Source organism: Globicephala melas, chromosome 8, assembly GCF_963455315.2.
Source record: "Globicephala melas chromosome 8, mGloMel1.2, whole genome shotgun sequence".
Taxonomy (NCBI): domain Eukaryota; kingdom Metazoa; phylum Chordata; class Mammalia; order Artiodactyla; family Delphinidae; genus Globicephala; species Globicephala melas.
In genome coordinates this window covers 18,996,224-19,012,726 of record NC_083321.1, presented here as the reverse complement: position 1 = coordinate 19,012,726, position 16,503 = coordinate 18,996,224, and the positions used below count along the sequence as shown (strand labels likewise).

Below are 16,503 nucleotides of genomic sequence, written 5' to 3'. Positions count from 1 at the left end.
AACTCCAAACTTATTACTAGCACTGACCTTATTTCTCAGACAATCATGAATTTCCAGATGATCTCATAGCGTTTTGCAAAGCTTTTCTGTCCAGTAGTTGTGTTGAGTGAGTTAGGACAATTTTTCCCAAGTCTTTCTTATAAGTTGTCTCTTCCTCATGTAGGGGAACACTTGGATATTAGATAAGACTGACCAAAAGATGCAAGGTATGAGTGATCTAATATGTGACTACAACCTCTGTCTCAGGAAGCAGTAAAGGGAAACTACAGACACCTCAATCCCAATTGAAATATTCACATTGAGTACCAGGTTAGAGGATGGTGAGCTGCCATGTTTACTTGTTACAAGGCAACACGTTTGCATTTACTGATTCTGATCTTGTTTCTAAAGTCCTAAGAGATGTAGCTTCTACTTCCAGCTCTATCACTTAGTTGTTGGATAACCTTAGACCAATTACTTAGCCTCTTTGTGTTTCAGTTTCCAAAGTGAGAATTTAGGAGAAATATATGTTATATTATCACCACAGTACCTGGTGCATATCAAATGCTCAATGGGTAGTTACTACCCATAATCCCCATTAGTGTTGAAAGCATACATAAGCACAAAAAGCTGCCATCAGCTTATGCCAAAGATGAAATAAAAGTTTGTTAATCTTACATAAGCTGTTCATCATTTTTAAACCTCATTGTAAACCTGACTGACATTGGAAAACATTATCAAAAATAATATTACCCACTTTGATGGCAAAGTTGGCAAAAAATCTTGATTCACATATTTAGTAAATGTAAAGCAAAACACTCACAGACTTTCAGTTAAATGTTCCCATTTCTGTGGAAAATAACCAGATTTCAATGAGAAGAAAGAAAGTGAGCTAGCATTTATTGTGTACTAATCACGTGCCAAACACTTAGACATCTTAATTAATGCTCCTGAAAATAACTGCAAGAAAAAAATGATGTCCATTTTTATAGCTGAGGAAAACTGAGACACAGCAAGGTCAATTTGCCCACTTAGGATCCCCCAGCTAACAAGTAGTGAAAAAAATTTGAGATCCAAGGTTTGCCTATTCCATATTGTATTATATTTCCCCTACACAACCTCTAGATACTTTCCTCACATTTTGACCCTGCATATCCGCCACTGTGACACGGATTCTGCCTTTCTCACCTAATTCTATGCTGTTCTTCTCCACATTTTGACAACTATCGATAGTAACATGTGATCAGGGATTTTATATTTTCAGTTCCTAGGAATCTCAAATTCCTAGGTAGTGGATTATGAATTGAAAATCGTAAAATCTTAGTGCTTGAAAGAATCTTAGTTTTTAACCTTTTTTTAACAGGAAAGAATATAAGACCAACCTAAGAGAGATGAGGTGACTTGTATCAATTGTTACAGTCCATTACTGACAGCACCAAGATTAAGAAAAATACACTGCATCACCTCGCTTTCAGACCTCAGCTTTCCCAGCAGAAGGAAACCACTCAGAGGTGCTTAAAATCTCTGTGTGTGTGTGTGTGTGTGTGTGTGTACAGATATGACATCACACACACACACATACACACAGAGAGTCAGTATACTCATTGGAATTTCTTTTTTTTTTTTTGCGGTATGCGGGCCTCTCACTGTTGTGGCCTCTCCTGTTGCGGAGCACAGGCTCCAGACGCGCAGGTCCAGCGGCCATGGCTCATGGGCCCAGCCGTTCTGCGGCATGTGGGATCTTCCCGGACCGGGGCACAAACCCGTGTCCCCTGCATCGGCAGGCGGACTCTCAACCACTGCACCACCAGGGAAGCCCAGTCAATGGTATTTCTCATTAAACTGCCATAGGTTCCTAAAAGCCAGGCTTCTTGTATGTATGTATATACATGCATTTGACTTCTCTGGAAGTAACCTCTCTTAAGTTCAATCAGTCCTTCAACGAATATTTATTGTAGGCATACCATTTGTCAGACACTCTTCTGAGGTACTAAGGACATGCCAAAGAACAAATAAAATCCTTGCCCTCAGAGAGTGTCACAAGCACACTGTCCCAGCCACAAGATCCGCCCAATAAAGTTTCAACTGTCAAATTTACATTTCTCCAGAGAAATCATTTTGAAGAAACATGCAACAGACTCTTGATCCTTTTGGAAAATCTTCTAAGACGCTGTTTATAAATTATTATTTTTATGCCTATATTATAAAATACTTGATGAAAGTTTACATAGACACAGAGTACATTTTCCACAATTCATAAAGTATATTGTAGTCTTTCTTACAGGAATGGCATTCACTAAAGCACTTCCAAATATGTTTTAAAATTGTAGGACCTTACTAAAAATGGTCATATCTATTTGTGTTACTCCAACCTTGTCTATAAATTTCTCATTTTTTAACCTATACCAACATGAATTTATATGAAGAGCTTCCCTCAAACAAGACCATATCTGTTTTTTGCAAACTGTGCATTACCTAAACTAAAATCAAAGACGCTCAGTTTCAATGTGCATTTACTGAACACCTGCTGTGCATGACGTATGCAATCTGATTTCATCCTCACAGTGGTCAGCCTCATGTGGTTGTTATCTCTATTTTACAGATAAGCAAACAGGCTCAGAGCGGTTAACGGCTTATGTACCACACGTGTTCCAGTGGAAAGCTGAGTATTCAAATTCACTTAGGATGTCAGAGTTCAAGTTTATTGAAATTCTTAGTCACCGTTTAGAAGCACACCAAAAAGTAAAATTAATAAAATGGTAAGAACCTTCATAGACGATTTCCGTTTCTTCTTAAGATCAGTGAAAATGGGTAACTTAAGGATGCTTTCCCAAAGTTAACACAGAATTCAAATCATTTTCCTAATTGAATAGAAGCAGTATAAACATCCAATGGGCAACTCCTTAGCCTGACTGTCCTGTTACCCACAGATGTGACATCAAGAGTAACAATAATTAAAACAGTAGGATTCTTTTTCCCTCAAAGGGAGAACAGGTTTCCAGAAGCATACTGAGGAAACAGATAGAACCCAGGGCTGCTGATGTAGAAAATGAAATTATTAGAAATGACCACGACTGGCGGCCTCGGAAAACCACTGGCAAGTTGGTGTTGGAAGATTTGCACATGCAAACAATAAGACACATATGTCTACATGAAACTTGATTCCATACACTCTACTGGGCCTTTAACCTTTCACAAAATGAAGACGTATAACTAACACAGGATTCATGATAACTAGGAAGACTGTGAATCCAAATCGTGGACTTGGGGACCTTAATATTAGTAACGGAATTTTACACCATCTAAGTTAATTATATAATTGCCTAGAAATCTGCCTTTATTTTGTGCATTCCACATCCAATGTAATATGTAGCCAAAATGATACAGTCAATATACAACTGCTATCTTCTGTAACTTTTAGACAAAAAGAACACACAACACAAGAACAGCTTTATTGTCCCCTAAAATCTCATTTAAATATGATTTTTGCTGAGATTTATTTTTCTATACTTTAAGGAGAAAATCTTGATTTTCAATTTCCAGCTGGAGGCAGAATTTCATATCTAAAATGATATATTGCAATGAATCTCTCCTGATAAAACCTCAAAAGAAGAATCTGGCAACTACTGTAAGGTCAGTTGCACATTCCCTGGTTCTTAAGTGTAGCCACTAGAATTTGTAAAGTATGTGGCCAGCCTGTATTCATTCCCAGGAAGTTAATCCAAGAATGACCACAACAAACAGCTCCCCTTAGAGGGTCTATTATGCTGGGGCTTTGCATATCATTACTTTTAATTCACAAGACAATTCTAATTGGTTTCATTCCAATTTGTTGATATTATTCCCATCCCACAGATAAGAACATTGAAGTCCAGGGAAATTAAAGGTATTGCCCAAAGCGCATAGCTGTTAAATTAGAGGAAAATATTCGAAAAGGTAACTTAAAAACTTGCAAAATTCAGCAGCTTTCTGGGCCTGGGGTCCTCAGCAAATTCCAGTATACAGCTACCTGCTCACAAATGTCAATCAGTGGGTACCAACTTCTGTCCAGAAAGAAGCTCAAGGGCTAAGTTTCTAGATCTACCATGGCCATAATTCTTTCATCAGTCCACCAGCAAGTTGCCTAAAATGCTGAGCCAACTCTGACTGACAAACCAAAGGAGCTAAACCCTGGTCTGGGCAATGTGTCCTGAAATGCAGTACTGGTGAAGTGATTCACCAGTGTGAAAAAGGATGCCATCCTTAGATGCTCCATCATCTCCGGATTTGAAGAACAGGTTTAAGTGGAGGTGGGTGAGAGGACATATTTCAGCCCACAATTTTAAACACATTCATATTTTCTCTTCTCTCCCTACCCCCCCATCCCCTTACCTCTCTTTCTCAGTAAAGTTTGCATGTGGGTATAAACGTGGAGAATACTGAGAGGGGGTGACAATGTGACGGAGAGGAACGCACACTGAGGTTCAATCAGAGTAGCAATGAAGAAATTGTTGATGTCAAAAAAAAAAAAGAAGAGGAAGAAAGAAGAAAGAAAGAAAGAAAGAAGAAAGAAAGAAAGAAAAAGAAAGAAAGAAAGAGAGGAAAAACCCCTCTCCTGATTGGCAGAGCCAAGCTGATTGCAAAGCTGGGTTTCCCACGCGAAGCCCAGAGCTGAACTACGCAGTAAAAACCCTCAAAGTACATTTTGTTTTCTTTATTCTCTTTTTTCAGTTGTGCTAAATTGCAGCTGAACAGGAACTTAAAATAACTTGAGTCAATCTTTGACCACAACTGATGACTTCACTGTGGTCATGTAAAAACAAAACAAACATGCAAAATATCTGCAAGGAATTATAAGATATGCAGAAACCTATAGGGAGCTTGAGGGCAGGGGTGGGGAACACAACCCTGCACGACCTTATTTTCATAGGTCGGTAAATTTATTGCCTGATCTGTGTCCCAACAGGAAACATGTGCCCAGAAAAATAAATTAGAGAAGTGCTCAGCTGTAGGCTAGTTTAGTTAAGGGGTAATGAAAAGGATAAGAATAGATGATGTGAGTGAAAGAACAGACTCAGATGCTTTTAGCAGGGAGTTTCTGGTTTCTATTATCATTCTCTCATATAAATCTAACTCCATGGTTCTTTAATGACTCTCCAGGGACCACCACTCACTGGATTAAATGAGCCCAATACCAAGAAGGGACCCAGGAGACTGTTGCCTTTCATCTCCTTTGGGATACGCCAGCGTTGTGGATCATTTTTTTTTTTTTTTTCCAAATAGTATTAAAGTTAGGGTTATCTGAGCTCTTTTATTAACTAAAAAAAAAAAGACTAAGAAAAGACATGAATGCTGGAGATGGGCTACCCATGAGGTCCAGAATGTCAGGAGTTTATTGCAAGCTCTCAGAATAAGTACCTTCCTTGACCCTTCTAGATAAAAATGGCAGCTGTGGTGAAAGAAGTAATTCTTCCACGTACGGCTGTTTCCTGTCCAGTTTGGATCCCAAACTGACTTTTGTCAGCTCTTCAGAGGCTTGTGTGAGTCACCTGTCTCATATGCTTTGGCCATTAACCAAAGAGTTATGACTTCTCCAGGCCTCAGTTTCCTTTTTTATTGGCATGAGATCTCTGGGGAATCTTCTGGCTCTAAAGTTATGAGTCTATGATTCTGATAGAAGGCCCTGGAGAGAAATAACAGAAGACTGAGAGGCAGAGTTCTGTTCAAACACAAAACTAAAGAAAAGCCAGCTCCATGATCCTGGCAGCGATGGGGGAAGAGATGCAAAGAGGGGAGATCTTATAGGCCCTCAGGCTCTCTAAGCATTTTCAACCATTTTTAAAATTTTTCTTTAGTGTCTTCTTTCCCCCAAGACAAAGCTGGCATAGGAGAAGCAGTGATATTCAACCCACAGACCTTTATCTAAGTTACCACAGGACACTAGATTTCTGCCTTTTTTTAAAGAGCTCTGAACTGGTATTGCAGGGAACACTGAAGGAAACTGGCAAAACTGAAGGCGACTAACTGCCCAGGGCACCTACATGGACAGCCTCTCTGTTACCCAGGGAAGTGGTTAGAAGGGGGTGGGGTTGAAGAGAGGAGGGTCCTCCTCTCATCCTTAGCACTGGTAAGAAGCTAGGTAACCTAATCTCTAGACCACCACTTTCCAGACTGTGTGTGCAAGAGAGATTGGGGATGGTGCAGCCACAGCTCTCCACCACTTCCTCCCCCGTCCCACTCTCCCTCCCTCCACCCACTCACCAGCCAGAAGCCAGCCTTCATCTGGTTGGTTTATTATCATATTTTTGTGGTAATGCATTCTGTTGATCTGCGATGTCAGGTTGGATAATGAAATTTAAATTGGGTCCCTTCGATTTCCAATGGCTAAACATTTGTGAATCTAACTCCGGGGCTGCCATGCAACTTAAACGCATTCTAGAGTGTTGATCACACAGCACAAGGCACCCCACACTGCAGCGGCTTTCTTGGGGAAATTTTTTTTCTCCGGATGGACATTTGCAAAGGCATTTGCCCCGGGATGCAGACAACCTGCATCATTATAGCAAACCTGCTTATCAGTGAGCACAGCCTGATGGAGCAAATGCGTGGGCCACCTTCTCCCTGTTTTCTGGTCCCCACAACCAGGTCTTTAAAAACCACCTCAGGGGGTACAGGGATAAAGGGACCGGGAATGCTAAATTAATGGACATTTTCTTCACCAATAAATAGGAAAAAAAGGATCACTCACTGTATTTCAGACTGATCACAGCAACATCCAGATGGGAATCCAGGTGGTTAAGAACAAGCAGAAAAATGCATGATATTGACCCCAAAGAGAAAAAAAAGGGGGGGAGGGGAGGAGGTTGATGAAGAAAAATCCAACTGCAATTATCCATCAATTTTACTCAACATAGGCACAAATCCAACTGTGCTCTGCTGGCTTCTCTTCCCCAATCAATGCCTCATTCTGCCGCGGTCAACTTTTCTTCTCCGAAATTTCTTTGCAGATGTATTATTAATTCCCTCTCCTCTTGTGGGAAATTCAAAAAGAAAAGAAAACACCACCATATCAAGTCTTTACTTTCCTAAAAAAAGCCCCAAACTTTTCATTCCAAAAATATCTCCTTGGCTTACTTTCTCCTTTACAGAAAAAAATGAACATACTTTTCCTTTGTGGATCCTCGTTTCTCCATTTCCAATCATCCTTTTGGGGAGAGGGAGGGCAGCTGTTTTATGATTATTTATTTATGTCGGAACACACCAACCCCCGCGGGTCTGACACTGGTTTATTTCATTTTCCAATGCTCCCTGTGTGCACATATACACATTTGTGTTAAGATCCAGGTCTCACAAGAAAAAGCTTCGTTCTTCCTTCTCTCTTGCACAATCAGTTTATCCACTGCGTTCGGTTCCAGGAGAGAGCTGCGTCCCGCATCTTTCATTTTCGCAACGCACCCAACCGCCACCGCCACCAGGAAAAAAAAAAAAGAAAAAAAGAAAAAAAAAAAAAGAAAAAGTCTCCTTTTACATCGCCGATTCCTCTCCCCAGCCCCGACCTCGAAGAATTTGGGGATCAACTCCCCCCAATCGCCACCCTTCCGGCCGGCCCCTTCTCCAAAGATCTGATTAGATTTCTCATCACAACCCAGTGCGCAATTGGATTTTTGATTTCAGCCACCCGGCCAGCCACCTTCCCCTCTCCCTCCAAACTCTGTTATATCCTGTCTCCTTCCCTCCACCGCCTCTGCAATTTCATAATCTCACGTTAAATGGAGTGCGGGGGGGCGGGGACGGGGGCGGGGGCGGAGGTAGTGAAGGAAAATTTCAAGGCTCCGTCAGCTGTCAAGAAGAAACCCATTCCTCCCCCCCGCTACTTCTTTTTCTCTTTAAGGCTCGGGGTGGCTTGCGCTTCCTCTGTCCCCGCCCCCACCCCTAGCACCCGGTCCAGATCCTCCAGGTGTAGCAGAACTCCACGATCAGGGCCGGGATCACGGGGGAGACTCGTGACGCGGTCCCTCGCCGGCGGCCCCTGCCAGCCACCGGGTCCCCTTCTCCTCCATCAGCGGGCAGCGGATCCGGGGGGCGCCGCGATGAAAGAAGTTCAAACTGGGCTTTTATTTCAAATGGGGAGGGTGAAGTGAGGGGCTCGACGAGGTGTTTGTTAGGCAAATAAAAAAAATAATAAGGAAAGAAGATACAAAATAGAACATGGAACGAAAGAGGTAAAAAAAAAAAAAATCCCTAGTCGCTGGCTCCTCTCATCCTTCTCGAATGAAACTGCAGCTTTGATCTCATTTCCAGCTGCGTCGGGTGCATTCTGGAGCCACAAGTTGGCCTCTCTTCGCCCAGACCTTCCCGACGCCGGCTAGTCCTCCGCGAGGAGAAGCGCTCCCGGGAGCGCAGCTGCTCCGCGCCGTCTTTAGCGCCATCGCCCCGGCTCGCGGCTCCCAGCGCGGTAGAAACCCCGGTCCCCTTCCATCCACTTCGGCTGGAACTCTCTCTTCCTCCCCAGCCCGCTCCTCTCTCCCCCCTTTCCCCCCGAAGAATAAATGCGCTCCCAGTGCCGGCGGCAGTTCCTTTCTCTCGGCCAGTGCCACGTCCTGACGGTTTGGGTCCTAGCTCCCCAAATCTCCTCTCAGACTGCGGTCCCCTTCCCTCTTCTGCCCCTCTTTCTTTCCCTTTTTCCTTTCCCTTTTTCTGCTTGTGATCAGTAAAATACAATTACCCAATTACCTCCCATCATCTTAGCACTGATTGGTCAATTGCATTAACACTTGAAGTCGGGGTGGAGGGGATTGGAGCCCCTGCGGTGTGGCACTGCTGCCACCTGGAGGGCAGAGCTAGAACAGCTGCGTTTCAAAGCCACCCCATACTCAGAGGTTAGTAACGCGCAAAGAAACTGCGGTCGTGTGGAAGAAGTCATTTTTTGTTTTGTTTTGTTTTTCAAAGCCTGGCTGTGTTCATCCTGAAAGCCGGGAGTTGGAGCTACAAAGGGGAAGACATAGAAATCAAGTCACCACTAGGATTCAAAAATATCAAACTCACAAAGCTGTTGCTTTCAGAGAGCTGGACAAGAGCCTCTTCCCTCCCTAGGCAAGCAGGCTGGTCACAAGGTAAGGATTAACACTACTATTACCTAGGACAGACTAATGAGAAGAAATCTAGGAGAAGCTGAAATACTGCCAGGGAGGGAGCCTGTGGTCCAGCAGGATAATCTCACCAGGAGGAGACACTGTAAAGGTGAAATAGGAGCCTTCAGCCTTTGCAGTGTTGCAGTAAATTGGCCTGTTCAGTGTGTACAAGATATCCAGGGCAGTTTGACAACTTAATTCCAACATCCCTCGCTCCTAGTTGGCTTTTCCACCAACTCACGTTGGGGGCGGGGGCAGGGGCAGGTGGCATATTTCAACTTCACTGGGTCTTAGAAAGATGGAAGGGCCTGCATAATAATAATATTAATAACATATTTATGTTGGTTTCTTTCTCCACTATACAATTGTCAGAGGCCTTTTCTCTAAGCTATACTTACTCATTTTATACCATTCAGGTATGTGACCTTGAGACATGAAATGGATAAAATGAGGAATGATAATTCAAACAACAAAACATTATATATTTGGGGGAGGAAGGCAAATAAATATTTATCTGTTTCAAGTTGCATAATCTATGATCTCTATGCTGATTTACTATACTTTTGAGAGATCAGAATATGTACTTGGTTTGAAAATAGTTTTAAATAGGCTGTATGCTACTCTATTAAAGCACATTATATACTTGAGATTTGAGTCTTTATGTTACAAATCATAATGAGAAGTGACATTCAACAAAAGGGAGAAAATTTTTACTGAGGGAACATTAGAGGCGTATCCAAGTTCACACCAAATGTTCTTTTAGTTTTTTCCTGTTCCCTTTATAGTACATGGGTATTTCCTCATTTAGAGTTAAAAAATGAAAGGAACTACATCTATATATTTCTTTGGGTACTAAGCACATACTCTAATATGTATTTCAGATGTCAGCACCTGCAAGAGAAAAGGCCTTTCTTTACACATGAACTGTGATTTATTTAATTTCTGTCTTTTTGGAGAACTTTGATGTAGTTATTGATTGCATCAAAATGTGAATTTGTTGAGGGGTAATGGCATTGCTTCTGTTTTTAAAAGAATGCTGTATTGATTGATTCAAAACACTAGTGGGCAGTTGACTATAAGTTTAATTTGTCTTTTGAAGCTCTTACCCTTATATGCCAATTACAGTTTATCAACTAATAAACCATTAAAAAGGGCTTTCACTAGCTGCTCTAGATAACTTCAAAGGAATCTACCTTCTGGTTCTGAAGTAAGCTAGAAGCCATTTGAAATGAAAATTTTCTTTTTAGGGACTTTGATAGCAAGGGAAAGACCAGTGATTGTTTTTCAAAGCTGATTATTAGCTACCTACCAGACATCTTTAAAGCCTTTCAGAATGAATTAATCTATCAAACAAAGCAGCAGTGAAGTATCAGTGCTGTTTAACCAAAAAGAAAAAGGAAAGTCTTCCCTTTCCTGTTTACCTTCCCATTCAGCAGCTGCGATTTATTTTCCCACACCAGTCGCCCATTCACACTGTATGACCTTGAATTAGCCATTTGGCTGTCATTGTTTGATTCAGACTCAACCTGTGTTTTGGGGGCATCCATATGGCATGGTTTTCTTTTGCTGACTTCTCATATACATCACTTTAAAACTCAGAACAACCCCCTGAGAGATTTTTAAAGATGGGGAAAGTGATGCGAAAGCCACTATTTGGTAAATATGTCTTGTTAAGACACAGGCAAGTCTTGAACCTAGATCTACTCAATTCCAACTCTTCCAGTTTTGCTACAGTTTCTAGGTTTGGGAAGCATGGGGAATACATGTAAGACAGTCACAGACGTGCAGACTGTCATGATCAGCACTGAATCCCAGAGATGAATTTGTAACCCTATGGGTGAAATGAAATTGACACATTTGTCACTGAATGATCTTACTCAAAGAGAATTGAAATAAGTAGTCAACAAGCTAACTGTCATACAAATGTACACGCAAACTAAATTGTTAAATAATGACATAAATATAGACACTTATTCAGTAGGAGTGTCAGGTACTGTCAACAAGGACAGCATATGTGTTTAAGTAAAATTCTTTGCAAAAGTTCTTTTAGAGGAAATAATTGCCCAGAGACTAACGGATTGTTCATGTTGTCACACTTCCAATTAGCCCATTTAGTTACCCAAAGCATGGACAGGACAGATGCCATTAAAATGAGATGACTTGGGAGAAGAAGGGCACAGTGCTAATGTCGCAGGTTTGTTCTATGGACGAGAAATCTATGTTTGTGCTCCTCTCCTGATTTGTAGGCATTTGGGTAGGGAAACAAAATTACGTTATTTCACCGTGCGCTGATGACTCTACCTGGTATAATCTGGTACCTGCTATAATCTGGTGTGCTGATGACTCTACCTGGTATAATACCTGGTATAATCAAACAGCAGAGGACAGAATCTTGTAATCAGAAATACAAAATAACAAACAGAATGAGCTCCGTGACTTTGCTTTACAAACAGAGAAAATATGGACGCAGCTATTGCGTTTATTAATTTGATTTAACAGGCTGTAGGCTAGTCTATTCAAGCACAACACATACTTAAGATTTGAGTGTTTACATGACCAATTCTGGGAACAGACATTCCCTTTTCACTTCCAGCACTATTAAAAGGGACCAGGATGTCCTGTGGGATAATCGTATCAAGCTTACCTCTAAAGTCAAGCATAATGAATGATGGCATGTGAATTAACTTCATTAGACCAACTTCTTTTGAAAACTACTTTAATGATCAAATGCCATATTTAGTGAGAACTTACTACATCTGTTATGTTAGACAATATTCCAAGAATGCTGTCTTTCAGAATTAGAAGATAACCTAATGGTCATCTATTCTTTGTTCCTTGAAATATAGATGAAGACACCAAAAAAGGAGATTTGCAAATTTATGGTTTTTTAAAGTATCTCCTCTACTATCCCTCCACCCAGTTCCCACCCTATATAGTCTTACTTTACTGTGCCCTCATGCTTTTAAAATTTTTAAATAATAACTAGCACTTAATGATAGCTTATGAGTGCCAAGTACAGTTCTAAGTATGTGGTAGATATCAGTGCAGGCAATCCTCCCAACAATTTTATGAAGTAGGTACAATTACCATCCCGTTTTATAGATAACGCAAATGGAATTGTGGTTAAGTAAGGGCACCCAGCTAGGAAGTGACAGAGGCAAGATTTTCAACGCAGGTTATTTTGTTTCAGAGATCATGGTTTTAATGAATGTTTCCTATTATTACTTATTGCATTGGATGCAAATCATTTGTTCATGTCTACATTCCCACCAAACCATGGTCGATTTCATGAGAGCATTATTTTTTGTATTTCTAATACTGTGTACATAGTTGAATAAATGAATGTCTAAAATTAAGATATTAGGAAATGTCTACATTTTTGTTTCTTAGTGACTATTCTTTTTACTGTGGTACATAAAATGTTAGAAATAGAAGATACTTAGTGCAATTATTAAATAGAGAAACTAAGAAAGCATGCCACCGAATAAAATAATTTAATCAGAGCTTTATAACTTCTATATCACTTAGCTATTGCTGCATGATAAACCATTCCAAAATTGGTAGCTGAAAGCACTAATTATTAATTGTTTCTCATGAATCTACAGGTCAGTCAGGGATTGGTTAAGTGGCTCTTCTGATCTTGGCTGTGTTCACTGATAGCTGATCTAGAATGGTCTCAGCTACAGTCACTGGGACAACTCAACTTCAGTCTATGTGTCTCTTCCTTCATCAACTTAACCCAAGCAAATTTCTTGGCAAAAGCAGAAGTCAAAGGGAGCAAGCAGAATGCACTTTTTCAAGTTTCTGTATGAATCAAATCTGCCGACTTCCCACTGGCTACAGTAAATCACTTGGTACCCATCATCGAGGAATGGAGCAGATCATGCCACCTACAGTGGGAGGCCACTGTAAAGTTACATGACAAAAGAATGAAGAATCAGAGTCATCATCACTATCAACCACAAACTTCTGTCCTTTACAAACAGCAAGTTTCCTTACTGATTACTGGGGTTTGCAGGAAAGAAATTCTCTGCATTCAGTCAGTCACTTGTTTATTTTGAGAGATGAGTACTAACCTCCCATTATGTGCCAGGTATTATGGAAGTTATCACTGCCTCCTCTGATGGCCTTCACTTTCCTGATCACATCTGTTGATGCTAATTCAGGAATGGCTCATACATCTGCCCAGTTCTCTCACTGTATTACTTTACTAAGACCATTCTCAAGTTCCTCTGCGGTCTCTTTGCACTAGCCTTTCTTCTTATCTATTCCATCCCCTCCCTAGTACCCATTAGCTTCTGAAAAAGAAAAAGAAAAAAACCCCCCAAAAAACCGATGAGAAAGTTTAAAGGAAGAAACAATAAAGTAAAAATATGTATAATAACAAAAAACACAATACTGGGAAAACTTTTTGCAATGCATAGAACAAGGGATTCATATTCTAAATCATAAATAGTTCTTAGGAATAGCTTTTAGGAATAAATGAGAAAACCACAGATGTCCTTCCAGGTAAGTGGGAAAAAATGCATTACTAATCAACTTACAGAAGTACTGGAATTGAACGCTTATTGGTACCCATATTACTTAGCACAGTGCCTGGCCCTTTGGCATCCAAATACATTTTGATTAAATGGATGAATGAACTGTTTACTTGGTGGTGGCAGGGAAGTGGGTAGGTAATAAGTATGCTAATTACAAGCAATGGTGATATAAGATCTGGTCAGAATTTTACCAGAAATAAGTGTAAAGAACTGAGGCAGCAGAGGAGGCAGTACCCACCTCTCCATGAGGGCAGTCCCAGAGGACTTCACATAAGAAAACTACATGTGTTCAAAGCTTCATGAATGTTAGTGTACAGCTGATGAGTGCAGAATTGCCTGTTTTGCAGCAAGAGGATAGAGAATGAGGTTCATTCTAAGAAAAATGGCCCAAAGATTGGCAGAGCTAAAGCTTAGCTAAATGATATACTCAGTTATGGAGGGGTGATCAGACTATTAGATGCCATGTAGAGATCAAGAGAGTCGAGATTTTAAAGGTAGTCTTAAAATGTTCTTTCTAGGAGTGTATCAAGATGTCTGAGAAGGAAGGGCATGAGTGAAGGGGGAATATCTTGAGGGATAATACTTCCTTTCTCAGACCACCCTAGGCAACATGACATATTCTAGGACTAACTTAAAGTAAAAAGAAGAAAGTTGAAGTAAACAACTGTATGACAATTTGGCAACCAATTCTAAATCAATTTAGACCAAATTACATTTTAGAAATCTTGTTTTTTAAATTTTATATTGGGGTGTGTTTGATTTACATTGTTGTGTTAGTTTCAGGTGTACAGGAAAGTGATTCTGTTATACATGTACATATATTTATTTTTTTCAGACTCTTTTCCCATATATAGGTTATTACAGAATATTGAGTAGAGTTCCCTGTGCTATACAGTAGGTCCTTGTTGATTATCTATCTACTTTATATACAGTAGTGTGTATATGTTAATCCCAAACATCTAATTTATCCCTCCCCCTGCCACCTTTCCCCTCTAGTAACTGTAAGTTTATTTTCTAAGTCTGTGAGTCTGTTTCTGTTTTGTAAATAAGTTCATTTGTATCATATTTTTAGATTTTACTTATAGGTGATATACGATATTTGTCTTTGTGTGACTTACTTCACTTAGTATGATAATTTCTAGGTCCATCCACGTTGCTGCAAATGGCATTATCTTTTTAAATGGTGAACCAAGCTCTTGTAGAACACAATCTCCTATATCAAATGTTTCTAAGAAAGGTGGTATTTGTGCAGAGAAACTGCATTCTGGCATCTTTGTACTGTCTAAATTAGGAGTCTTTGCACTGAGGAGAAAATTGCCTGTAAAGGTATCTTTAAAACTCCACCAGGAGAGGGGACCTTCAAGATGGTGGAGGAGTAAGATGTGGAGATCACCTTCCTCCCCACAAATACATCACAAATACATCTACATGTGGAACAACTCCTACAGAGCACCTACTGAACGCTGGCAGAAGACCTCAGACTTCCCAAAAGGCAAGAAACCCCCCATGTACCTGGGTAGGGCAAAAGAAAAAAGAAGAAACAGAGACAAAAGAATAGGGACGGGACCTGCACCAGTGGGAGGGAGCTGTGAAGGAGGAAAGGTTTCCACACACTAGAAGCCCCTTCACTGGTGGAGATGGGAGGTGGGTTGGGGGAAGCTTTGGAGCCCCAGAGGAGAGCGCAGCAACAGGGGTGCAGAGGGCAAAGCAGAGAGATTCCCGCACAGAGGATCGGTGCTGACCGGCACTCACCAGCCCGAGAGAGGCTTGTCTGCTCACCCACCAGGGTGGGCAGGGGCTGGGAGCTGAGGTTTGGGCTTTGAAGTTCAGATCCCAGGGAGAGGACTGGGGTTGGCTGCGTGAACACAGCCTGAAGGGGGCTAGTGCACCACAGCTAGTCAGGAGGGAGTCTGGGAAAAGTCTGGAACTGCCTAAGAGGCAAGAGACCATTGTTTCAGGGTGAGCGAGGAGAGGGGATTCAGAGCACTGCTTAAAGGAGCTCCAGAGACGGGCGCAAGCCGCGGCTATCAGTGCAGACACCAGAGATGGGAACGAGATGCTAGGGCTGCTGCTGCAGCCACCAAGAAGCCTGTGTGCGAGCACAGGTCACTGTTCACACCTCCCCTCCCGGGAGCCTGTGCAGCCCGCTACTGCCAGGGTCATGTTATCCAGGGACAACTTCCCCAGGAGAACACACGGCATACCTCAGGCTGTTGCAACGTCATGCCAGCCTCTGCCACTGCAGGCTCACCTGCATTTTGTACCCCTCCCTCCCCCTGGCCTGGGGGACCCAGAGCCCCCTAATCAGCCACTCCTTTAACCCTCTCTTGTCTGGGTGAAGAACAGATGCCAAAGGCAGGGCCAAATCCAAAGCTGAACCGCAGGAGCTGTATGAACAAAGAAGAGAAAGGGAAATGTCTCCCAGCAGCCTCAGGAGAAGTGGATTAAATCTCCACAATCAACTTGATGTACCTGCATCTGTGGAATACCTGAATAGACAACGAATCCTCCCAAAATTGAGGCGGTGGACTTTGGGAGCAACTGTAGAGTTGGGGTTTGCTTTCTGCATCTAATTTGTTTCTGGTTTTATGTTTATCTTAGTTTAGTATTTAGAGCTTATTATCACTGGTAGATTTGTTTATTAATTTGGTTGCTCTCTTCCTTTATATATATATATATTTTTTTCCTTTTTCTCTTTTTGTGAGTGTGTATGTGTATGCTTCTTCATGTGATTTTGTCTGTGTAGGTTTGCTTTTACCATTTATCCTAGGGTTCTGTCTCTTTTTTGGGGGTTTTTTTTTAGTATAGTTTTTAGCACTTGTTATCATTGGTGGATTTCTTTACTGGTTTGGTTGCTTTCTTCTTTCTTTTTT

General features: G+C 41.3%; 1 protein-coding gene across 20 annotated transcripts in view; it reads right to left on the bottom strand.

Moving 5' to 3' along the window:
- The window catches only part of LRRC4C (leucine rich repeat containing 4C), a 1,216,832-nt gene that overhangs the window by 148,549 nt on the left and 1,051,780 nt on the right, over nt 1-16,503 (bottom strand). For 4 of the 20 annotated variants that reach the window (XM_060303344.1, XM_060303342.1, XM_060303345.1 and 1 more), the window contains exon 1: nt 6,707-8,651. The exons of the other annotated variants lie outside the window; for them this stretch is intronic. The gene's annotated coding sequence lies outside the window, so the exon portion shown is untranslated. Of the gene's footprint in view, nt 1-6,706; nt 8,652-16,503 lie in introns of those variants that run through there. 20 annotated transcript variants of the gene reach the window in all.